The following is a 26198-nucleotide window of genomic DNA, read 5'->3' as shown; positions in this document are numbered from 1 at the left end:
CATGGAAATAGAAAATGAAGTTGAAAGGTGATGGAACAAATGCTTTCAGATATCATCTTAGCATATGTGCAGATTCAGAAGAAAGCCTGAGAGCACTGACAGCTGTACTCAGACAGGAAGAGTTTTCAGCAGACCAGAAAGAACAGACAGGCTCCTCTCCTGGGATTACAGCCCGTGAGGTGAAGGTGCCATCTGGGATACTATTGCCTGCTTACCCCCAGACCCCTCAACCTGATGAACACCTTCAGTAACCTGAGGAGGACCCTTCCTTTTCCTTTCTCCTACTTACACCCCACCTGCTTTCAAAACTCATTTGAAACCACTGACAACACTTTTAACTCTACCACATTGGGAGCACTGGAAGTCTTTGTCAAGGTAGCCACACAGCAGTTGGGGAGCATCCTGCCATTACCAAGTCTCACTGATGTCATCTGTTCCATCTCATGTCTGCTGACCCCCTGTCCTTGCTCTTCCCTTGCACTCTCTGATCTTTCCCTACTTGGTCATCCTGCAAATTTAAGACTAATCCTTCCCAAACACCATTTTTATCAGGTCACTTACTCTGCTCAACAACTTCCTGGGCTGGGCGTGGTGGTTCATGCCTGTAATCCCAGCACCTTGGGAGGCCAAGGTGGGTGGATCACCTGAGGTCAGGAGTTCGAGACTGGCCTGGCCAACATGGCGAAACCCCATCTCTACTAAAAATACAAAAAAATTAGCCAGGTGTGGTGGCGCATGCCTGTAATCTCAGCTACTTAGGAGGCTGAGGCAAGAGAATTGCTTGAACCCGGGAGGTGGAGGTTGCAGTGAGCCCAGACTGCACCATTGCACCCCAGTCTGGGCAACAAGAGGGAAACCGTCAAAAAAAAAAACCTCTTCCTGTAGCCTACCACATTAGGTCCAACCCTTGGGCCAGGCTTTCAAAAACCTCCACAATCTAGGCCTAAGACCAGGGCTACTGTGTTTTTCAGCCGCTGCCCCTCACTGGTCTTACAGCACCAACTCACTGCCTCCCTGCTGAACAGCACCAGTAAGAGATGGGGTATAGAGACTGGAACAGACTGGACCATGTCTCTAAACTCCGTTCCTGCTGAGAGCACCCTCTTCACCCTCCTCTCTTCCACCCAACCATACTCCTTCTCTCCTACTCCAGCTGCTAGCTACACTGCCCTTTGCTACCCTATCTCTACACCACACGCACACCACAGACATGCATGCATGCACTTTCATTCATTCAACAATATCGAGCACCATTACTGTGTGCCAGGCCTTGTTCTAGTCACTATGGATACCACAGTGGATACCACAGTGAACAGAACAAATGAAATTCCTGCCCATGTAGAGCTGATAATCCACTGGAAGGAGACGGACATAAAGATACAGATTCATAAAAGTCATACTCATTATCTTTCTCAACCAGGGCTCCTCATATGACATCAGAAGAGTGAATATATTCTCAGTGCTGAAGTGAGAGAGCAAGCCATGAGAATATGGTAGAGAAGAGGTTTTAGGCAGAGGAATGAAGCAAGAAGGAAGAGAAAGGCCCTAAAGCAGAAGGAGTAGGAGATGTGGCTGGGAAGCAGATGATGGCAGGCCATTGCTAGGTCTTTGACTTTGACTCTAAGATGAAAGGGTACAGGAGGATTTGGAGAAGAATGATGTGCTCAGACCAATATTTTATTTGTTGTAGGTTTTTTTTTTTTTTTTTTTTTTTTTTTTTTTTTTTTTACCACTTATCCTCAAATTCTATCAGACTGACATTTTAAAAGGATCACTCCCCTCTGCCTATCCATCTCAACTGTCTATCATTAGGAATTACAAGAATTTCTTCTTGAATGTTCCCAAATTTTCTAAACTGAGCACATATTACTTTTTAAATGAGGGGGAAAAAAATCTCCCCAATCCTTAAAGACTTGGCTCAAATTCCAACTCTGCCTCAAAACCCCTGTACGAGGCAGAGCTAGCCCACACTGTACCCTATGCCCCAGCCAGCAGGACCACTAAGGTCGGCCCAGAGTCAGCAATGAGGTGGTACAACAACATTCACTGCAGGAACTGATATGCATGAATGTTTCTTTTGCTGCCCTCACTTCTCTCCTCCCACACAGAAGTGTGTCCCTTCAGACACTCTTGCCCCCAAGTGCCTGCCTGGGTCCCAGTCTTTCTCTCAGTTGACTTAATTAATTCCTGGTAATTAAACCTACCGTTTGGTGATGATGTACTAAGAGTATGACCTCTCCCAGGGGGTGTAAATAATTTAAAAGAGGACTCTAAGATGGAAATGCAAAAGCCTTAGACTCAGAGGAATGGGGCTATAATGATGGAATGACAGGCACTGGGGTCCATATTTTGTGGATAGGAGGCCAGCTTCTCCTAAAGAGCATAGCACTCAGGAAGCAGCGTCAAGGGGAAACAAGTAATGAAAGATGAGACTACTTCATTGCCACCACCTCTCTCCTCCCAAATGGCCATTCAATACATTTTGGGTACTAGAGAATGTTCCCTAGAGGTAATCCCAGCCATCTCAGAGGGTGACCTGTGTGCCAGTAACCACCACCCTCAGAAAGAAATGCCCCCTTAAGACACTTCTGGTCTGAAAGCAAATTGTTCTCTAATTGCCTTCAGTGGGGGAAATCCTGGAGGGCAAAGTTCATCTCACATGATTCTTTTATGCTCTACAGAGCACCAGCTCTGGATTGGGTCCACAGTTGCTTTTATAAGCAACTGTGGAATAATGATCTTAGTTAGAATGTTTACTTATATTTAAAATCTTGAGGGTGTTCCTTTAGCAAGGCAAAGGGCATAGGGAGACCATAAGAAGAGGCTTTAAGGTAGGTAGGTACTGAATTGGCAAAAAAGAGTAGAATGCTGTTGCAAAAAGGCTCCACAAAATTTTACTTATTTAGTTAGTTAGAGACAAAGTCCCACTCTGTCACCTAGACTGGAGTGCAGAGGCATAATCACGACTTACTGCATCCTAGACTTCCCAGCCTTGGGTGATTCTCCCACCTCAGCCTCCCAAGTAGCTGGGACTGAATACGGGTCTGTGCCACCATGCCCAGCTTTTTTTTTTTTTTTTTTTTGTATTTTCAGTAGAGGTGGGGTTTTGCTATGTTGCCTAGGCTAGTCTCAAACTCCTGGGCTCAAGCAATCCACCCACCTCAGCCCCCAAAAGTGCTGGGATTACAGGTGTGAGCCACCTTACCTGGCCTCCCCAAGACTTTAAATACAAGTAAACATGCTAATTAAGAATAATAGGCCAGGCGCCATGGCTCTCACCTGTAAGCCCAGCATTTTAGGATGCCAAGAGGGGCAGATCGCCTAGCTCAGGAGTTCAAGACCAGCCTGGGCAACATGGCAAAACCCCATATCTACAAAAAAATACAAAAAAGTAGCGCACGCCTGTAGTCCCAGCTACTTGGGTGGCTGAGGTGGGAGGATCACCTACGCCTGGTTGGTCAAAGCTGCAGTGAGCCATGATCACGCCACTGCACTACAGTCTAGACAACAGAGTGAGACAGTCTCAAAAAAAATTTTTTTTAAAGGATTAATGGCTGGGTACAGTGGCTCACGCCTGTAATCCTAGCAGTTTGGGAGGCCGAGGTGGACGGATTGCCTGAGCTCAGGAGTTTGAGACCAGCCTGGGCAACATGGTGAAACCCCATCTCTACTCAAATACAAAAATAATAGCCAGACGTGGCAGCGTGTACCTGTAGTCCCAGCTACTTGGGAGGCTGAGGCAGGAGAACTGCTTCAACCTGGGAGGCGAAGGTTGCAGTGAGTTGAGATCATGCCACTGCACTCCAGCCTGGGCAACAGAGTGAGACTCTATCTCAAAAAAAAAAAAAAAAAAAAAAAAAAAGATTAATGACAGCCAGGCACAGTGACTCACACCTGTAATCCCACATTTTGGGAGGCCAAAGTGGAAGGATCACTTCAAGCCAGGAGTTTGAGACCAGCCTGGTCAACACAGCGAGACCCTGTCTCTACAAAAGAAATAAACAAATAAAACTAATTAACCAGGCATTGTGGCCCACGCCTGTAGTTTCCACTCTGGAGGCTGAGGTGTAAGGATTGTTTGAGCCCAGGAGGTCAAGACTGTAATGAGCTACGATTGCACCATTGCACTCCAACTCCAGCCTGGGTGACAGTGCTGGACCCTATCTCTCAAAAAAAAAAAAAAAAAAAAAAGAATAACGACCAGGGACAGTGGTACACCTGTAGTCCCAGCTACTTGGGAAGGTGAGGGCCAGATGCTGTGGCTCATGCCTGTAATCCCAGCACTTTGGGAAGCTAAGGTGGAAGGATTATTTGAAGCCAGGAGTTCGAGACTGGCTTGGTCAATATAGCAAGACCCCATCATCACTACAAAAATAATTTTTTTTTTAATTGAGACAGTCTCACTCTGTCACCCATGCCAGAGTACAATGGCATGATCTCAACTCACTGCAACCTCCACCTCCCAGGTTCAAGCGATTCTCCCACCTCAGCCTCCCGAGTAGTTGGGACTACAGGCACGCACCACCATGGCTAGCTGCATTTTTGTATTTTTAGTAGAGACGGGGTTTCACCATGTTGGCCAGGCTGGTCTCGAACTCCTGACCTCAAGTGATCCACCCACCTCGGCCTCCCAAAGTGCTGGGATTACAAGAGTGAGCCACTGTGCCCAGCAAAAAAAAAAAAAAATTTAAAGAGAGGATCATTTGAGCCTAGGATTTCGAATCCAGCCAGGGCAATGTAGCAAGACTCCTATCTCTTAAAAAAAAAAATCTAATATTTTTAAGGGCCTAAAGATTTATAGCCTTAATAAAGTATTAAATGGTGATAGTTTTTATAACCTCAGCCAGTTAAGTTCAAGTCTGGGGAAAATAACAGTACAAAGGCAGATAGCAGCCTAGCCACACAGACTAGAGCTTTGGCTGGGCCAAGCCCAAAAATCTGAACTGCTCAGTGCCCACCCCTGGGCCCCTTTTTCTGAAAATGCCAAAGCTTTGCCTCAAATGCGTCGTCAGGACCTACAACGTCCCTGAGATAGCTTGCAGTTACAATGGACACCTACCTTCAAAACCTCTCTGTGTAGTCTCACTCTGCCCTTTGGCTTGTAAAGGAATACCCTCAACTTCAGGAACTGAACTGACAAAAAAGTAGAATGTTCTAAACTACAGCAAACCAGGGGAATAAAAGCGGAACCAGAGTCCACTCCGCTGGCTCACATTGGCTCTAGTTTACCAAGGGCAATGTGGGTAAAATGTTCCTGTATCCAAAGACTAGCTATAAGGAGCAGCCCTCCACCTTGCCCCTAGTAATGAGCTAAACCCCTAAAAGAGGGGAAATCCCAGGAATGCATGTGAGGGTTACACATGGGAACTCTCTCTCTTAACAGTCCCTTCAACCCCAGGTTGTAACATCAAGGCCTGTAGAATCCCCATGTTGATGTGTGAGAGACTGAGCCCAGTGGTCCATAGGAGGCAGCCCAGAGCCACACCAGAAAAGGAATGATTTCTTTAGAAACACCCCTAAAGAAAGCAACCAACTAATGGAGCTAGAAGCCAAGTCACACTCTACTCATCAGCTCCTCCCAGATGGGTGCAGCCCTGCCTCTCTGAATTCAGGTACTATCCCAATCAGAGGTGCTAGCCTAATCCACCTGTTTGAATGCATATCTAACAAAAGCATCTTACCCTGAGAGTGACAGAGGAGGCCAACTCCAACATCATACATCTCTACAGGGACATAGTTCTAGGCAGTTTTTGAGTTTTTGCTTTAGGGCATTCAATCTTTGTCTCCAAAATGAAATTAGGCTTATAGCATGTTTGTTTGTTTTTGCAAAGATGATATATGTGTCCATATAAAATTCAAATGATAGGAAGAAAATATAAAAAATAAAGTAAAAACCACCCCAATCCCTCTACTCAGAGGTAAGATCTTACTGTAAACTCTGTCTTTATAGAGAAGCAAGTCTATTCTGAGTTAGACCTGGGATGTAGGTCTCATGTTCTCTGGATGAGCCTGTGGATTTATTTTTATGGAGGAGGACCCTTAATGCCACCTCTGGACTACTCAAAAAAGTTTCAGGCTGGGCACAGTGGTGCATGTCTATAGTCCCAGCTACTCAAGAGGCTAAGGCAGGAGGATTGCTTGAGCCCAGGAGTTTGAGGCTAGCCTAGGCAATATAGAGACCTCATCTCTTAAAAAAATAAAAAAATTTAAAAAAACTTTTTTAAAGTTTTCAAATCTCAGCCAGGTGCAGTGACTCACGCCTGTAATCCCAGCACTTTGGGAGGCAGAGGCAGGAGGATCACTTGAAGTTAACAGTTTGAGACCAGCTTGGCCAACATGGTGAAATCCCATCTCTACTAAAAATACCAAATAAATAAATAAACAAATAAATAAATAAACAAACAAACAAATAAATAAATAAATTAGCTGGGTGTGGTGATGGGCGCCTGTAGTCCCAGCTACTCTGGAGGCTGAGATCACTTGAACCTGGGAGGCGGAGGTTGCAGTGAGCTGAGATCGCACCACTGCACTCCAGCCTGGGCAACAGAGTGACACTCTGCCTTAAAACAACAACAACAACAACAACAACAAAAACTCAGGGGATTGCAATAATCCTAGACCTCTCAAAAATAAAAAGTTAAAGTCATGCAGTCCCCCTACCCACCACACATACTGATTGGAGACCAGAAGTTAATCTGTTCAGCAGACATACTCCTTTTCTTCACTCAACACAGCGGCAGTCGTTCCACAATCTATCACACACATAGACATTATCATCCTTTTCATCCCCCAGAGTGTGTTGATGAGAGAAAGGGAGCCACCGTTACCTCCTTTTATTTTTTTTTTTTAAGAGACGGGGTCTTTCAACGTTGCCCAGGCTGGTCTCGAACTCCTGGGATCAAGCAATTCTCCCACCTCAGCCTCCCAAAGTGCTGGGATTACAGGTGTAAACCACCATGCCGGGCCCCACTATCATCACCTTTTTTTTTTTAAATGGAATCTAGCTCTGTCACCTAGGCTGGAGTGCAGTGGCACAATCTTGGCCCACTGCAACATCAGCCTCCTGGGCTCAAGCAATTCTCCTGCCTCAGCCTCCCAAGTAGCTGGGACTACAGGTGTGTGCCACCACAATCGGCTTATTTTTGTATTTTTAGTAGAGATGGGGTTTCACCCTGTTGGTCAGGCTGGTCTCGAACTCCTGACCTCAAGTGATCCACCCACCTCAGCCTCCCAAAGTACTGCTGGGATTACAAGCATGAGCCACCGTGCCCAGCTGCCCATTATTATTACCTCTTGATATAACACTTTCAGAATCTGAAATGGAAAAGGTAAGGAACTTAACCAAAGTCACGCAGTGACCAGGGGACAGCCCATAAGTGCTGACAGCTTTGAGGAATGACTGTCGTGGCACCAAACTCGAAAGGTATTCATTAACTTTTCTTTGAGCCATAAAAAGGATCAAATGTGTCATTTCAACAAACACACACACACACAATTCCCCTGCTGTTAAACAAAAGCAAATGGTTGGCTGAAGTAGCACCCTGATCCTCTGAAAACATTTCCCAAAAGTAATTAGCTAATGGATAACACATCCTACACCCTTGGAGCAAGCGAAGGGAGGCCGCTGGACCAGATGCCCACAAATGAAAACACACAGATTTTGGGTACATGCAATTGCTCTACCTCAGGGACATCAACATTCAGAACACTCCTATTCAGGATGTTCCTATTTTTTAAGAAAAGAAAAGTTTAAACAAACTTACATGTAAAGATAGGAATAAAGCCAGGCATGGGGGCTCATGCCTGTAATCCCAGCAATTTAGGAGGCCAAGGCAGGCAGATCATTTGAGGTCATGAGTTCAAGACCAGGCTGGCCAACGTGGTGAAACCCCATCTCTACTAAAAATACAAAAATTAGCCGGGTGTGGTGGCACACGCCTGTAGTCCCAGCTACTCAGGAGGCTGAGGCAGGAGAATCGCTGGAACCCGGGAGGTGGAGGTTGCAGGGAGCCAAGATGGCACCCCTGAACTCCAGCCTGGGCAACAGAGTGAGATTCCATCTCAAAAATAAAATAACAAATTAAATTAAATTAAATTAAATTAAAGCTTACCATGATCTGGCTGAGTTGAGGGTGGGAATTATTTTCTTTTCTGTCTCCAGTGTGTAGAGAAGATAAAGATCCTAAACCAGTGTCTCCTTCACATGCAGCCAAAAGCCCTCTACCTCCTCCAAGAGTTCACAGACCTCTGTTCCCAAAACAACTTCCAATGCATCTGCCCACAACCACTGCTAGCCACAAATTTACCCACACCACTTAGAATCTGCATACCTTCTCCATTAACCTAATTCTATGGAACGCTCCTTTCTGATATTTTATTTCTATTATTCCTCCCATTCCTTAAGTTTCACAAATACAGGATCCCACATACACAATACAGAATCATTCATTCTATTAATTAATAATCATTGTTAACTACACTGAATAGTGCTTGAGGAAAGATTATGTTAATAGAAAGGGTTCGTTTTCATGGAGCCTGAGAAAAACAAACAGGAATTGAGGAGCAAGTGTTTGTATGTCCCAGCCCTGGCCAGAAAGTGAGGAGCAATGGCCAGAGGACAGAAACATCTGTCACTCTGCAGTTTCATTTCTCATGGTCAGTTAATATCCTAAGTTTATTCAGGAGTCTCTTCCAAGTTTGGTTAGTGAGTCAGTCTCTCTGGATCCAATCAGCTCTGAGCACCCTACAAAACTAAATTTCTGGTCTACGAAGCAGAAACCAGATCCTGAAGCACAGCGATGCCCCCAAATAAAGCTGCCCCACAATAACATCTATCTCCACTCTCTAACTGCAGTGCCTATCATGGGATGTATGTGATGTATCTAAGATTCTCTGGTAGCTCCCCATGGCTTACAGAATAAAATCCAAACTCCTTGACCTGCCTTTCACAGCCCCAACTTAGCTTTCCAGCCTCATCCCCAAACACTGAGGACTACCATGGCTCCATGCTTTCATACCTATGATTCTATCTACCTAGAATGTTCTTTGCTCAATCTTACTTGCCTGTAAAACTCCTATTCTTCCTCCAAAGCCTAGTTCAAAAGTCACCTCCTCCCCGAAGCCTTTCCTATTTACCCAGGGATTTCATTCTTACTGTTTCAAATAGCTCTTTAACCGCAACTGTGCTAGAGAACTTAAGTACACTGTAACTCACCCTTTAAAATATCTGAGCTCCATTGGATACTCTGAGCTCCAGGAAGAAACTCACTATGTATCCCACAAGTTCTTATACAGTGTCAAGTATGAAATGAGAGCTTGATGTTGAATGATTGATCATATGGAACATGGCATTAAGTTATTAAGAGAAGATGAGAAGAAACAATGTCACACAAAATTCAAGAAATAAATTATCTGTATATTTAATCTCATTCAAAATGATCACAATATGACTGAGATGCAACATGGATATTTCAAACACTTAAATAATAAAACCGAAGGCCTGACTGGTGGCTCATGTCTGCAATCCCAGCACTTTGGGAGGTGGAGGCGGGAGGATCACTTGAGGCCAGGAGTTCAAGGCCAGCCTGAGCAGCATAGTGAGACACTGTCTCTAGTTTTTTTTTTGTTGTTTTTGTTTGTTTGTTTTTTGAGATGGAGTCTCGCTCTGTCACCCAGGCTAGAGTGCAGTGGCTCAATCTCAGCTCACTGCAACCTTCGCCTCCCAGGTTAAAGCAATTCTCCTGCCTCAGCTTCCCAAGTAGCTGGGACTACAGGCGCGTGCCACCATGCCCAGCTAATTTTTATATTTCTAGTAGAGATGGGGTTTTGCCATGTTGGCCAGGCTGGCCTCGAACTCCTGACCTTAGGTGATCCAGATCCACCCGCCTCAGTGTCCCAAAGTGCTGGGATTACAGACGTGAGCCACCGCATCCAGCTTGTCTCTAGTTTAAAAAAAAAAAAAAAAAGAAGAAGTAATAAAAATTTTTTAAATAATAATAAAAGCAACTAATATTTGAACCCAGTGCTCCACTGTTTACATGACTTAATCTGTACAACAACTGTATGAGGGAGTTTTATCTGCACTTAAAATGAGGAAACTGAGGCACAAGAGAGGCTAAATAACTCAAGATCATTTGGTTAGCAAGTGACAGGAACAAAATGCGAACTTCAGTGGTCTGGTTCCAGAGCCAGTGGGCTCTGAATTCAGGCAGGCGTGCTTTGAATCCAGGCTATGTTACAAATGTGGCTTTGAATAAGTCATCTATCCCCTCTGCATTTATTTTTTTGTAAAATGGGTATGATAACCTCTTTCTCTTAGGGTGTAGAGAGGACTAAGTTAAATACAATAATGTATGCAGAAGTCTTTAAAAATGGTTCTCCCACATGGCAGGTACTCCATAAATGTTAATTCATTTTTGCCTTCCCTTCCTAAAAGCTGGATGAAGCAGACTCACAGAGGCAAAGGATCTCCCCCAGACTGCTTGAGGCTTTTCCAAACAGATCAGGTAGTTAAGCCACTAAACCCAGAAAGCCTTGCCTTACCTGCTTATCTCAAAAGTCCATTCCCTGCACAGGGGCTAGAGACCTTTTAAAATGTAAATATCATGTCATTCCCTTAAACCCTTCAAAGGTTCCCAATTACACTGGAGATAGAAACCAAACTAAGGAGGGAGGCATTCTGCCCCCAAGGCCCCATTGCTCTAATTTGGCCCTAGTCTCCAGACTAATCTCCCCTCTCCCTTTCCCCCTTCAGCCCCACAGGCCTCTTTCACTTCCTCCTTGCTACAGTCAGCTCCACACATGGTTAACTCTTAACCCTCCTTCAGATCTTGGCCTAAACAGCACTTCCCCAGGGAAGTCTTCCCTGAGCCCCCAACTCAAATCAGTCTCTTACCCCTCTCTTCAGCTTTCTCTTCTTATATTCACTATAGTTTGAATTATTAGTTTACCACTTCCTTCAAAGTTTTACTTGAAAGACACCTCCTTAGGAAGCCTTCCCAGGCCACCCTAATAATATAAATTCAACTACCACCCCTGATACCTCAGATTCTCCTTCCCTGCTTCCTTTTTCTCCTTAGCATTTCACACTTTTTAACAGACTATATTTTTGTTATATATTTTATTTATTGTCTTCTCCCCCACTCCCATGAAAGCACCACAAGGGCAATCATTTTTGCTTTCTTTGTTCACTGCATCTAGAACAATGCCTAACACGTATTTGTTGACAAATATTTGTTGTTGAATAAATTTCCACGACTATTTATTTATTTATTTTGAGATGGAATCTCACTCTGTAGCCCAAGCTAGAGTGCAACGGCATGATCTCAGGTCACTGCAACCTCCGCCTCCCGGGTTCAAGCAATTATCGTGCCTCAGCCTCTCAAGTAGCTGGGATTACAGGCATGCGCCACCACGCCCGGCTAATTTTGTATTTTTTTTTAGTAGAGACGGGGTTTCACCATGTTTGTCAGACTGGTCTCGAACTCCTGACCTCAGGCGATCCACCCGCCTCGGCCTCCCAAAGTGCTGGGATTACAGGCGCGAGCCACCGCGCCCGGCCACGACTATTAATTATTAGACTTTCCCAATGGCTAAGAACTAAAACATGGTATCTTTCTGGCTTACCACTGTACTCCCAACACCTAGCTCAGTGCCTGGCACATAGTAAGTGCTCAGTAAAAATTTACTTAATGAATCAAAGCCACAACTAGTTGAAAAATTGGAAAATGATCCAAATGGACACACTAGCACCACACTTCTGCCTCTTTCACTGTGTAATGTAACAGTGAGGTTGAGGAAACAGACTACTGAAATACCACCAAGCATCCACCAGGCCAGCAATGTCTGTCCACATCCTCCACACTCTGCCATACTGTGCACCACACTGCACCCGCGACAGAAGCACCCTACAGGCCCTCCATGAGCACAGGGCTGAACTCAAGTGGGCAAACCATAAGCCAAACACCATCTTACTCTCCAAGTCCCATTCTTCTACTGCCAGTCCTATTCTAGACTAGTCCTGGATACCAAACATGCTTCCCTGGGTGGGCCTGTGGACTTATTCCAATCCAGGACCTTTAATGCCACCTTTGGCCTACTGAAAAAATGGTTTAAAATCCCTAAACAGCTTCAATAATCCTGCAGTATTCAGGAGCAGGCATACCTAAGGTCATACGGACCCCTCCCCCTCACAAACGCTGATCCAAGGCCAGGAGGCCATCTGTCCAGCAGACGCTCTCCTGTCCTCCCTCAGGTCACACTGAGCCTCCCGCCAACCCCCTCGTTGGCAGGAAGAGCCCTTGCAGAGAGACAATTTTCACCCTGATCCACAGGCCTGGTCACGCCTGAGGACCCCAACTCTGGAGCTCTAGGAATACCTGTCTGCTCCGGGAAAAACCTTCCTCAGGGTCAGAACTTGGGCTCAGGGGAAGGGAGGACTGAGGGGCGCCAAAGAGGGTCGTTCCGCGAAGTGTCTGCCCCGTGACGGCGACAGCTCTTCGGGCGGCGGGGACGGTCGGGCTGACAGGCCGTTCCAGAGGGAGAAAGTGGCACCGTTATCCGTGCCCGGGCGGGGGGCCGCCGGCTGTCGCCGAGGGCGGCCGCACGTCCCGCCCAGCGCGGAGGACAGCAGCGTGCCCTGCCTGCCGAGGAGCGGCGGTCGCAGCGGCGGAAGGGGCCGGCGCCCGACGGCCGGGGGCGGGGTGGGGTGGCGGCCCGGGCCCGCCAGGCGGCGGTCGGGGGAAGTGGCTGCCGCCTCTGGCGGCGGGCAGGGTCCGCCAGGCTGCAGGGCCGGGCCGCGGCTCGGGCTCGGACTCAGTCCCGGCTCCGATCCTCCTGGGCCCAGGCTGGGGCTGCCCCGGCCCGCAGGCCCCGCTTGGCCCGGCCCGCGGAGGGCGCTTACCTGGCGGCGGCGGCGGCGACTGCAGGCCCGAGTCTCGGCCGCGCGCGTCCCCAGCGCCGGCTGCGGGAGCCACAACATGGCGACGGCGGTGGCGGGCGGGGCTGCGGCTCCGGGGGCGGAGCGGGGGCGGGAGCCGGCCTGGCGGCGGGACCTGGCTGGGGCTGCCGCGGCGGGGGATTGGGGGGGGCAGGCGGAAGGCGACTCGGACCTGGACACCGGCCCAGGACGGTGCGGTGGAGGGGCTGCCCCGGCCTGGGCCCGGCCTCCCGGCCTCCCGCCTCCCGCCCGAGGCGGGCTGCGCGGCGCAGGCCCGGCGACGGCGACGACGGCGGCGGCGGGTAGGGCGGGGCGGGACGGGACGGGACGGGACGGGACGGGGCGGGGCGGGGCGGGGCGGGGCGGGGTGGGGACGGCGCCGCTCAGGACTGGACCCCCGACCCCGGCCGGCCTCCGCCGGGCTCCAGTCCCCGCCACCCTTGCTAGGTACCCTGTGCGGTCGGGCAGGCAGCCGCTCCCTGCGACCTAGGCTTCTTGTCCTCTGACGCGCCTCGGGGCAGGAGCCGAGGCCGCCCACTAGAGGAACAGGATCTGCCTGCGCAGCTGTCTCGCCCGGCAAAGAGCGCCCAGGACCCGGGACTGCGTCCTCTTCACTGAGACCTGGCTTATAAAGGACCTAGTCGAGGCTGTTAAGTGAAAGGAAGCAGGGGTGGCGTGGGCCTGGCGCTCAGGTGCGCCCTAAATGTTTGGTCATAGCTGGCTACAAGGACATTCGCTCAAGCTTGGAGGTGCGTGGCACTCTGACATGTTGCCTCTGGGGTAACCGAGGGACGCGCGGCAAACAGAGATGGAGGACTGGCAACGGGTGCCTCGAAGAGGTAGACTGGGAGATCTCTCAGGGTTACTGGGGAAGCGATGACTGCAGGGTGAGCACTCAGAGAGTCTGGCAGAAGGCTGGGAGTGTGACCGGCAGGACCTTCCAAAAAACCCGGCGTACCTGGAAACTGGGTCCGCAGCTTTAGGGCGGCAGCAAGGTCAGGGTGTAGGAACACGGAGATGAGGCCCTGGTGACTGGCAGTGAGCACACACTGCCAACCTTGGAGAAATTCCTTCTCCAGGAAGGAGATGCAAATTTGCAAGAGGGCTGGAACATGCAGCCGGGGCCTGCTGTGCACCAGGCACAGAACTGAGTTGAAGAGCTTGGCTAAAGGGTATGTTAGCCAGTGAAGCAATGAAGTTAATAAAGGGTGATGATTTCAAATGTTTGGCAGTGGGAGAGAGAAAAGTAGGCCTGGAGCTCAAGAAGTACCAAGAGTAAAGGAGAAAGTTGGGTCCTACTGTGGAAGCTGAGGCAAAAGCATCCCTTAAGCCGAGAAGTTTGAGTTCAGCCTGGACAACATAGCGAGACCCTCCCTCTCTGCAAAAGAGTAAAGGGAAAAGTTGATTCTTTTTTTTTTTTTCTCGAGACGGAGTTTCGCTCTTGCAGCCCAGGCTATAGTGCAATGGCGCGGTCTCGGCTCACTGCAACCTCTGCCTCCAGGGTTCCAGTGATAATCCAGCCTCAGCCTCCCAAGTAGCTGGAATTACAGGCGCACGCCACCATGCCTGGGTTTTTTTTGTTTTTTTTTTTTTTTTTTGAGTTTCGCTCTTGTTGCCCAGGCTGCAGTGCAATGGCACAATCTCGGCTCACTGCAACCTCTGCCTCCTAGGTTCAACCGATTCTCCTGCTTCAGCCTCCCGAGTAGCTGGGATTACAGGCATGCGCCACCATGCCCGACTAATTTTGTATTTTTAGTAGAAATGAGGTTTCAACATGTTGGTCAGGCTGGTCTCACAACTCCTGAACTCAGGTCATCCGCCCGCCTCGGCCTCCGAAAGTGCTGGGATTACATGCATGAGCCACCGCAGCCGGCCCTAATTTTTGTATTTTTAGTAGAGATGGGGGTTCGCCATGTTGGCCAGGCTGGTCTCGAACACCTGACCTAAGGTGATCCACCTGCCTTAGCCTCCCAAAGTGCTGGAATGACAGGCATGAGCCACCACGCCTGGCAGGTGATTTTTTTTTTTCCTAACTTGAGTGGGGAGACCTTAAATAAAGGAGCTGAGAGGGGAGAATGGCAGATAAGATGTAGGATAATTGATAGTGCAAGAAACCAGAAAAGGAAAAGTAGATGAGAAGGGGGAAGGGGGAAAGGGGAGAGCAAAGAGTCAGAGAAGTCCACCTCTTCCTACAAGATTTAAAGAGTGCATAAAGATTGAAATATTTTGAGGTAGGGAGGCATGCATGCTTCCATGGATCAGCTGCCTGGATTACCCTCCACAATCATCCTTAGGGCAGCTGGGGTCACTGTCCTTTAAAATTTAAGTACAATTGACTCCAAACCCGTGTACCACTTAAGAAACCCATCATAACCTGCCAATATCTCCAGAGTTTCACTGGGAACTTACATTTCTCCTAATTATCTCAGGCCCTAATTTCTTGTTTCCAAAAAATATTGTGCTCTTTGGAAGATTTGTCACCATATCCCAGATATTAGTCCATTTATATTACCTCAGAATATTGCACCCTACCTATAAGCAAGAAAAATGCCCAAAATTATATGATTATATTATAGTTACATGACTGTTAGATAAACTAGTTTGTGGCCATTAAAAATCATGGTAAAGAAAAAGATTTAATGATGTGGGAAATCTTTATAATTAAAAGCACATTATAAGGTGATATGGCAGATGGTAACATAAATATACATAAATATGTATAATGCATAGATTTTAAAATGAGACTTTTCTTCTGTGACATCTATATTTTCTTATTTTTATAATGCATGTATATTTCTCCTGGAAGCAGAGAAATGGTATCTTTAAGTAGCTTTTTAAAGTATTTTTAAGAAAGGTATTTTTTAAAAGATATTTATGGGGTTCAAAAGAAAAAAATATTAGGGCTGGGCATGATGGCTCATGCCTGTAATCACAGCTACTTGGGAGGCCGAGGCTGGTGGATCACCTGAGGTCAGGGGTTTGGGACCAGCCTGGCCAACATGGTGAAAGCCCATCTCTACTAAAAGTACAGGCATGGTGGCATGCCTGTAGTCCCAGCTACTTGGGTGGCTGAATCATGAGAATCACTTGAACCTAGGAGGTGGAGGTTGCAGTGAGCTGAGATTGCACCACTGCACTCCATCCTGGACAACAGAGTGAGAATCTGTCTCAAAAGAAAAAGAAAAATATATTAGGACTCTGGAAAAGGAATTTGGAAATGAATCTTTGAAGTGTAGATGGGACTTTAGCAAATAGAGATGGGCTGAGTAAGGAGACTGTCCCAGGCAGAAGGAACAGCACAACCAAGAAGCCAGAATGGGAAATAGATGGAGTGTTCAGAGGGGAGCACCAAGAAATCCATTTGGCTGGAGCGCACAGGACTGGTGTAGAAGAAAAGTAGGGGAATCAATGTGGAAAGGTAAGGTAGGAAATGGGGTTTCATGGACTAAAATAAAAGGAAAAATAATGAGTATATCAAAAATGGTCCTGAATGCCAAGCTGAACCCCATGTCCTTTGCATGTCAGGAAGAACCACTGAGGCTTGAACAGTGCAGGTAATAAATTTGCAAATAAATTGTCCTGTAACTTCTTACTCAATGAGGTTTTAGGTCTCAACCCATCAGTCCTAATATTTGGACATCTAATTCACTCAGAGCAATGAGTTAGGGGCAGCAGTCTTTGCATTACAGCTGTTTACAGACTGAAAATTGGGCCTTGCTTCTCTGGCTATTAATTACTACAATTTCTATTCACCATTCAGCAGAGTTTCAGAGCAAGAACAAATGATCAAAGAATAATTTCCATAACCCACTGCTGGGTCACAAAGGACATTGAAAAGAGGCTCCTCTATAGCCAGATAGCCTGCACCCTTAGACTTGCCATGTTTACATGTACCAGAAATCAACAGGACAGATAAGACTTTTCTAAGATGCTGTGGAGGGGTGGGATGGAAGGATTGACAGGACCCGTGTTTGGGTTTCTCTTCTCTTCTCAGTATATATTTCCTAATATCAATATTTCTCAGGGGCTATAAACATTTTCTTCTTTGTCCAGCTCAAGATACAGATTGAACTTCAAACAAGGTAGACCAGAGACAATTTTTTATTTGAATGAATAGAATCGTGGACTAAAATGAAAGGAAAAATAATGTCTTGATTGTAGCTGTTATCTTAGTTGTGACAATACATTGAGGCCATCTTAACTAACACTGTTGGAGTATTATAAGGGCAATAAGTTTAGTCTCTTCCTTGTAAGTTTGGAAGCAATGGGAAGGTGAAAATATCAACTTTATTACCAATAAAACTGAACTGAAGAATGTGGCTTAGATGGTGGCCAATAAGCTTTTTAATATTTTTCCCTGAATTAAAATTATTTCCAGCCAGGCATGGTTGCTCACACCTGTAATTCCAGCACTTAGAGAGGCAGAGGTGGGAGGATTGCTTGAACCCAGGAGTTAAAGACCACCCTGGGCAACATAGCAAGACCCTGTCTCCATAAAAAGGAAAAAATAAAAAAATAAAATTATTTTCCCTAAACCTCCATTCTCCCCTTTGCAGAAGCCTAACAATATTAACTATGTCTAATTAGAGAAAACTGCACCTTCTCTTAGATCAGGCAGGTCTGAATTCAGCAATTAGGTAAGTCTCTGCTGGAAGAATCAGAACAACTTCACTCCTACCTGCCCTTCTATGGATACAAAAGGATTTAGAGGATAAGGATAAGGATTTACATCCCCTTCCCGACCCCTGATGCCCAAACAAATTAGACCTGGCCCAACAGTTCATTCTTTAATTGGAAAAGAATATTTAAGCAGTGAATAACAACAAATGGCAAATATATACCCTAGTATTTCATTTTAACTTCAAAACTATAAAGAACACCCACTTGCCTTGCCAATCTTTAGACCTAGGACTAAACCTTTTTTGATTATTGTTCTTGAGCTGCCTTTCTTACATCAATCATATCCACGATGCACTTTCTATGCTTTCCTTTCCCTTTTTTTTTTTTTTTGACAGTCACCTAGGCTAGAGTGTTAGAGTACAGTGGTGTGACAATGACTCACTGCAGCCTCAACCTCCTGGGTACAAATGATCTTCCCACCTCAGCCTCCCGAGTAGCTGGGACTACAGGCGTGCACCACCACGCTGGGCTAATTACAAATACATATATGTATATATAACCTGGCTTCCAAGTTGGCTGTGTACTTAAAACTTCTTACAAAGCAGTATAAGTAGAGGCTTTAAAAAAAAAACCTTTTGTAGTTCTCTTGCTCACATCTGGTTTAGTAGTAATTTCAACTGGTCTTTAGCTAATATTTTCAAAGCATGTAACTGACATGTCATAGAGACAGCTCTTTTCATGCTTATGTTTCATCTATTTATGCAATTTTAATAAACTGATGGATAATTCATCAGTTTATTAAACTCTGGTGTATAGCTACCATAAACAGGTTTAGGACCAAACACAGCAGACTGTTATTAGGCATGTAGCTCAACTGGCAGGAATGAGTATGTAGGTATTCCAGAAAGTAACCCACTAGTCCAAAGCATTTATCTGTCCTTGAGCATTAGCAATATATTTATTAGAAGGGAATGGAAAGTGTTGATTCCGGAGAGTCCATTAGAAGGAGGGCACTTAATGCACAGTTAATGCTCATACACTAGGATGACGAACTCTGTGCATATTTCATAACTTTTTCCATCATTTATCCATTTCATAAATGTTTATTGATATTCTGGACAGTGCCAGACACTATGCTAGGCCCTGAAGAAGCATAGCTTAATGAAGAGGAGGAAACTGATGTATAAACAAGGTGAAGAGTCTGGAAAAAAAGAAGGAAGTAAGTTGGACAGCAAATCCTTCTAACCTTCTCTCCACCCCACGCCCTCAAAATCACTGACCCTCCAGTCCCATTTAGCTAAAAAAGCTTTAAATGGCTTAGAATTGGTATGGCTATCAAAGAAGTTCAAATGTTAAGACTACTTACTACGTTAGCAAAGTATACATACCTTATGTACTTTCAATGCTATAGAGATAATGCAATTGGTACAGTCAAGAGAAAACCGCAGCAGGGTAAATTGCTATCCTTTAAAGCAATTTGAGGCTGGGCGCGGTGGCTCGTGCCTATAATCCCAGCACTTTAGGAGGCTGAGGCAGATGGATCACCTGAGGTCAGGAGTTCAAGACCAGCCTGGCCAACATGGTGAAACCCTGTTTCTACCAAAAAAAAAAAAATACAAAAGTTAGCCAGGCATGGTGGCGCAGGTCTGTAATCCAAGCTACTAGGGAGGCTGAGGCAGGAGAATCACTTGATTCTGTGAGGCAGAGGTTGCAGTAGCTGAGATCATGCCACTGCACTCCAGCCCGGGCGACAGAGAGAGATTACGCCTCAAAAAAAAAGAGAAATACTACTCCCCAAAAGAAAACGGCCACACACACAACAATATTTACCATAGTACTTACTGAATGATAGTGAAAATTTAGAAACATTATGAATGGTTAAGTAACTGGTGATATGAAATCTATAACTTATTGACATGAGAGAAACATTTGATTACATATGAAATGAAAAAAGATACAATTTGCTGGCACATGCTAAGAACCAGTAAATTGTATGCTTTAAAGGGGTGAGTTTTGTGAATCATTTCAATTTTCTTAAAAAGATACTATTGTACATTTTTGCTTTTGTATCAACTAAGATCAGCAGGGAACAGATGAACTGCTCAAAATGTGTATCCGAGGAGAGTTAATAAAGGGACGGTGTACAGAAATGTAGCAGGGTTGAGGGAAACCAAAAAGGGACAGTGAAGCACCCCAGGTCTAGCATCTACTGGGAAGCCATTATCAACCACTGGCCTGAAGGGGCAAAGAGATGGAACAGTTACCAGTCCTTGTGTAGCTATGGGAGAAGAACAGCCAACAGGAGCTTGGAGGAAAGAAGAGCCCTACCTCTCTTCTTTCTCTCAGGTCTCCTTCAGTACCTCCCACTGGCTGAGCCAGCAGGAAGCCTACAAGCAAGGAGCCCAGATGATGCTACTTTCAAAGTCCACCTCTGGAGGTAAAGAGCAGAGTGCAAAAGGGTGAAGGGTGGATCAGTAGGAGCAAAGGCAAGAATACCTAGCAGGTATGTGATCATCTGACAGTGTGGAAACTGCCAAAGCATGTAGCCAAGGGCCTTAAAGGAACCTGGAAAACCAAGGCTTCTAGAGATAAAAAGCTAAGGTAGCAAGAGGGCAAGTAAGACAGGTGGAAGGGGCAGAAAAGAGTAACTGATGAGGATGAGGGCCAGAAATGGGCCAGAAATGAGACCATTTTATTGTTTGGTTAAACACTGAGCTGGAGTCTGAGCTAGGGAAGAAATTAAGAGGACATACGTCTGAGTTAAGTTGAACTGGAGCATTACAAATTCTTCCACGATTGGCTCTTAGCCTGTATTTCTTCTTCCTAGCTAAACTACATCCATTAAACAAATAAATATTTGGTGCCTATCATGTGCCAGGAACTGTTAGGCCCTGGTGATTTAGGAGGGAACAAAATTAACCTCCTTGGCCCAGGCACGGTGGCTAATGCCTGTAATCTCTGCACTTTAGGACACCGAGGCAGGAGGATTGCTGGTGGCCAGCAGTTTGAGACCAGCCTGGGCAACATAGAGACCCTGTCTCTACAAAAAACAAACAAACAAACAAAAAACCTAGGCACAGGGGCACATGCCTGTGGTCCTTGGGAGGATGAAGCAGGAGGATTGCTTGAGCCCAGGAGTTCAAGGCTGTAGTGGCTGAATTGACTACTTATACATATCCCCCTACCCAGTGCCTAATCTTGTGTTTATCATTTTCTTGTTCCATATATATATATATATATATATATATGTGTGTGTGTGTGTGTGTGTGTGTGTATGTGTGTATTTATGTATTTAGAGACAATGTCTTTCTCTGTCACCCAGGCTGGAGTGCAATGGTGCAATCATGGCTTACTGCAGCCTCAACCTCCCAGGCTCAGGTGATCCTCCCACCTCAGTCTCCTGAGTAGCTGGAACCACAGGCTTGCACCACCATGCACAGCTAATTCTTGTTTGTTTGTCTTTAAATTTATTCATTTAAAATTTTATTTTTTTAGAGACAGTTCTCTCTATGTTGCCCAGGCTGGTCTGAAATTCCTGGCCTCAAACAATGCTCCTGCCTTGGCCTCTCAAAGTGCTGGGATTATAGATGTGAGCTTACTGTGCCCAGCAAAAATACTTTTATTTTAAAAATTTATTAAAAATTGTAAAATAGGCCAGGTGCGGTGGCTCACACCTGTAATCCCAGCTCTTTGGGAGGCCGAGGCGGGTGGATCACCTTAAGTCAGGAGTTTGAGACCAGCCTGACCAACATGGAGAAACCCCATCTCTACTAAAAATACAAAATTAGCCGGGTGTGGTGGCACATACCTGTAATACCAGCTACTTGGTATTACAGGCTGAGGCAGGAGAATCGCTTGAGCCCGGAAGGCAGAGGTTGTGGTGAGCCGAGATCGTGCCACTGCACTTCAGCCTGGGCAACAAGAGAGAAACTCCATCTCAAAAAATAAAAAATAAAATAAATAAAAATAAAAAATTGTAAAATGGGGACTAGGCACAGTGGCTCATGCCTGTAATCCTAGCACTTTGGGAGGCCCAGGCAGGTGGATCATCTGAGGTCAGGAGTTTGAAACCAGCCTGGCCAACGTGATCTTTACTAAAAATACAAAAATTAGCTGGGCATGGTGGTGCACACCTGTAATCCCAGCTTTATGGGAGGCTGAGGCAGGAGAATTGCTTGAACCCAGGAGATAGAGGTTGCCATGAGCCGAGATCGTGCCACTGCACTCCAGCCTGGGTGACAGAGCTAGACTCTGTCTCAAAAAAAAAAAAAAAAATTAAAATGGACACAATGGCATATGCCTATAATCTCAGTTACTTGGAAAGCTGAGACAGGAGAATCACTTGAGACCAAGAGTTCAAGTCCAGCCTGGGCAACATAGTGTGACCCCCTCCATCTCTTAAAAAAAAAAAATTAAAAGGGCTGTGAGCACACCATTGCATTCCAGCAGTATTTGTATACATGTGTGTATATATACATACACACACATATATATAAATTTTTGAAAACTAAAAAACCAGTGGGTACAGTAACTCATAGATATTTGTATACACACACACACACACACACACACACAGGCACAGATACATGCATACATGTTCCCAAAACATATATCGTTAATTTTAGTTCTTGTTTTCTTTACTAAAACAGTGTCATTTCCTGTGTAATATCCTGGGATTTCTTTTTCACTTTTTGTGTTATATTGTTAAAATTCATCTCAGGCTTGATGCATATAGTTGCATTTATTTCTCACAGCTGCTATAGACAATTCTAATGTGTGACTATACTAACTTTCATTTTTCCCATGCAACAGAAACTCTTCGTGGCCTGTATTCTTCTCCTTGGCCTCTTAGCCCTGAATATATGGTGGCCAGTTTCATGGGAACCTTCACTTACTGACAATTTCCGCTGCAAGTGCCAGGTCTTGGGCCTCTCCAATTTCTGTTTCAGGGCCTTTTCAAAGCCATAAGAGACTACTCAGCCCTCTCACAGGCGTAGCCTGAAAGTAAAGAGAATTAACACAACCTTCAACCAGTGGCAGGTATGAGCCAAGGAATAAATGCCCCAGTCTCCTATCCTTCAGATGGACAATTCTGGGAGGCATTTTATACACTTTTCAGAGGTCTCCAAAAATCAATCACGCCCCCTGCGCTGGCTTTCCCTCCTACCCTACCTCACTCATTCCTCTCCGTTAGACCTGCTGTCCTCCACACACATCATCAATTCCCAAATACACAACCTGCACCCAAGTCCTTGTCTCAGGCTCTGCTTTTGGGGAACCCAAACACCCAATTTCCCCATATTGAGCATTGGGTTGTTGCAGATTTCTGTTATTGCAAAAGTGCTACCAAGAACTTTCATGTAAAACCCAATGGTGCTCAAGTGCAAGAATTTCTTTTTCGTATTTACATAGAAATAGAATTGGTGGTCGCAATTATATTGTGAATGTTCAGCTTTATAAGATAATTTCCAGTTGTTTACCAAAGTGGTTTTGGGGTTTTGTTTTGTTCTGGTTTGATTTTTTTAAACCAATTTACACTTCTAACAACATTGTATATGAGATTCTCTTGATCTACGTCCTCTCCGATGCGAGCTATTTTCAGATTTCTTCATTTTTGCCACTCAAATAGACATCAAATGGAATCTTACTGTGGTTTTGACTTGTACCTCTCTGATGATTAATGAAGTTGGACTAATATCTTTATATGTTTATTGACCATAAATGTTTCATATTCTGAGAAATGTCTATTCATAGCTTTTGTCCACTTTTTTTCTATTGGTTCATTGTCCTTTCTTCCTTAATTTTACTATGTTTTTGACAGTTATGGGCTTTTTCTTTGAACTCAAATGTTCAGAATTGAATTAATCATAATTTTCATGTAATGTGATTTTTTTTCCCCTGGATACAAAAGTAATGCATGCATGTTATAAAAGAAACAAGTAAAGAGTGCAGACATGTTGAACATAGAAAGAAAAGTCTCCTTTACTCTCAGCTCCACCCCATCTCCAGGCGAGAATAACTCCCATGGACAATTTGTCATTCCATGTTTTTAGATTTTTGTTTTTTCACATCTCTCTCCCAAATTAGATTGATAGTCTCTCAAGGGTAAAGACTGTGTTGTATTCATCTGTGTATTCCCACCCCTAGCATAATGCCTGGTTCAGATCAGGAATGAAATACATTATTGTTGAATGAACTGCTGAAAGACGAGTTAGAACATAGGCTTTGAAGTTAGAAGACTTTGGTTTGCCTGGGGCAGAGAATTCAAGCAGGAGAAAAATGGGAGTACTGGTAAAGTGTGTTGGGCTTTGATTACTGAAAGCCTTGGCTATTGGGCCAGAGTGTTTGATTTTTATCTTGGAGGCAGTGGGGTGAGGGCATTCAAGACTTTTTAGGTAGAGGAAATTATTTATTCATATATATACGAATTATTCATATATTTTTTTTTTGTTTGTTTGTTTTAGACAGAGTCTCACTCTGTTGCCCAGGCTGGAGTGCAGTGATGTGATTTCGGCCCACTGAAACCTCTGCCTCCCAGCTTCAAGTGATCCTCCCACCCGAGCCTTCCTACCAGCTAGGATTACAAGTGCATGCAACCGCACCTGGCTAATTTTTGTATTTTTAGTAGAGATAGGGTTTCACCATGTTTGGTCAGGCTGGTCTTGAACTCCTGACTGCAGGTGATCTGCCCGCCTCAGCCTACCAAAGTGCTGGGATTACAGGCATGAGCCACCGTGCCACCTGGCCTATTCTTATGTTTTTGCCAGCAACAGAATTAAAATGAGACATTGACAATCTAGTCATCTACTGGCATTGTACAGGATGTAAGGCGGAGCAGAAGGGGGAAAATGAAACTGGAGACAGAAAAATGAATGAATCAAGCAGTTGTGGCCGAACGCAGTGGCTCACACCTGTAGTCCTAGCACTTTGGGAAACCAAAACAGGCAGATCACTTGAGGCCAGGAGTTCAAGACCAGCTTGGGCAACATGGCAAAACCCCATCTCTACAAAAAAAAAAAATTAGCCAGGTGTGGTGGCACACAGCTGTAGTCCCAGCTACTTGGGAGAATCCTTTGAGCCCAGGAGGTTGACCGAGTGAGACCCTGTCTCAAAAAAAAAAAAGTTATTAAGTTGTTATGGACACAGACTCCTATGACAAACTCATGAGAACTGTGGCTTCGTTCAGAAAAGTAGCTATAAACCGAAGCCCCTACATTTTTCGAGAATCCCTGGATTAGTGAGTGTTTTTTTTTTTTTTTTTTTAAGACAGAGTCTTGCTCTGTCGCCAGGCTAGAGTGCAGTGGCGTGATCTCAGCTCACTGCAACCTCTGCTTCTCTGGTTCAAGCGATTCTCATGCCTCAGCCTCCTGAGTAGCTGGGATTACAGGCACGTGCCGCCACACCCAGCTAATTTTTGTATTTTTAGTAGAAACAGGGTTTCACCATGTTGGCCAGGAAGGCCTCGATCCCCTGACCTCGTGATCCGCCCGCCTCAGCCTCCCAAAGTACTGGGATTACAGGCGTGAGCCACCGCTCCCGGCCTAGTGAGTCATTCTAAGGGTGAAAGAATAAGAACCTGCAGCATGTATTTATTCAGTCAGACATATTTATTAATCCCCTATTATGTATGTGCAAGGCACTGAGCTGAGTGCTGGGAACAGACGCCATCCAGTATGAGGCATGCATTATGGTATGACATAGTGGTCAAGGCACAGACCTTAAGCCCAGTTCTCTGGCTTCAAACCCCTGCCAGGTGACCTTGTTTAATAAAGCAACTGTACTCCACTTCTGTTTTATAGGGACAATACTGACACCATCCTCATGGGCTGCTGTGAAGATTAAATGAATTTTTCATGAGAGCTTGGGCTTGATGGCAGAAATGAGGGAGGAGAGAGAGGGCAGTAACTATGCGGAGGGGGGAGTGAGGGCAAGGAAGAATTTTAAAGGATGACAAGATTTTAAAGTAAAGCAGGAGAGGCTGAAGGTGCATCACTCATGATCTGTTCTGTCCCCTAAGGGGGGCCAAATGGTGGGAGGGGAGAGATCGAGAGCAAACGCAGAGAGGCTGGCTTTAGCTAAGAAGATACTTCCGCTTGTGAGCCGGAGGGGAGGAGTCAAGTGTGGGTGCAGGTGCTGACTCTGAAGTAACCGCAGGCAAGTGGGAAGGAATGTCACCAAAGGGGGAGGGGTGAGGAAAAAGGAAAAGTTGTAACACACTGTCTCAAAGAGGGGATCTAGGAAGATGCAAGTGTCAGGGACTATTCAGGACTGGTGAGCTGATAAGGGATACTGATCTGCCTGGTTGGGTAACTTCTGGTGGTCATGGGAGCTACAGGAGAAAAGCATTAAAAAAAAAAAAAAAAGGTGGGGGAAGTGGTGAGTACAGAATGTCACAGTGGTGAAATCCGGAAGAATAGAGACAGGGGAGGCTGGCCATTGTGGCTCACGCCTGTAATCCAAGCACTTTGGGAGGTCAAGGCAGGTGGATTGCTGGAGCCCAGGAGTTCAAGACCAGCCTGGGCAACATGGAGAAACCCAGTCTCAATAAAAAATTAGCTGGGCATTGTGACACACGCCTGTAGTCCCAGCTATTTGAGAGGCTGAGGTGGGAGGATTGCTTGAGCCCAGCAGGTGAAGGCTG

The 26198-nt window shown here is 45.7% G+C and overlaps 1 protein-coding gene and 1 long non-coding RNA gene across 5 annotated transcripts in view; one reads left to right on the top strand and one right to left on the bottom strand.

The window, feature by feature from the left end:
- The window catches only part of ZNF592 (zinc finger protein 592), a 54323-nt gene extending 41284 nt beyond the window's left edge, over window positions 1-13039 (bottom strand). For 2 of the 4 annotated variants that reach the window (XM_055277350.2, XM_063638607.1), the window contains exon 1: window positions 9862-9941. The gene's annotated coding sequence lies outside the window, so the exon portion shown is untranslated. Of the gene's footprint in view, window positions 1-9861; window positions 9942-12901 lie in introns of those variants that run through there. The other 2 variants (XM_055277353.2, XM_055277352.2) reach the window with 2 other exon arrangements.
- A 265-nt stretch (window positions 13040-13304) lies between these two features.
- LOC134736581 (uncharacterized) lies at window positions 13305-23532 on the top strand. Its single transcript, XR_010120657.1, has 2 exons — window positions 13305-20060; window positions 22370-23532. It is a non-coding gene; the product is annotated as an uncharacterized lncRNA (long non-coding RNA).
- Window positions 23533-26198: the final 2666 nt, after the last annotated feature.

This window comes from Symphalangus syndactylus, chromosome 5 (assembly GCF_028878055.3).
Source record: "Symphalangus syndactylus isolate Jambi chromosome 5, NHGRI_mSymSyn1-v2.1_pri, whole genome shotgun sequence".
Classification (NCBI taxonomy): Eukaryota; Metazoa; Chordata; class Mammalia; order Primates; family Hylobatidae; genus Symphalangus; species Symphalangus syndactylus.
Note: the sequence above shows the minus strand (reverse complement) of the source record. Positions and strands in the feature narration are given on the sequence as shown.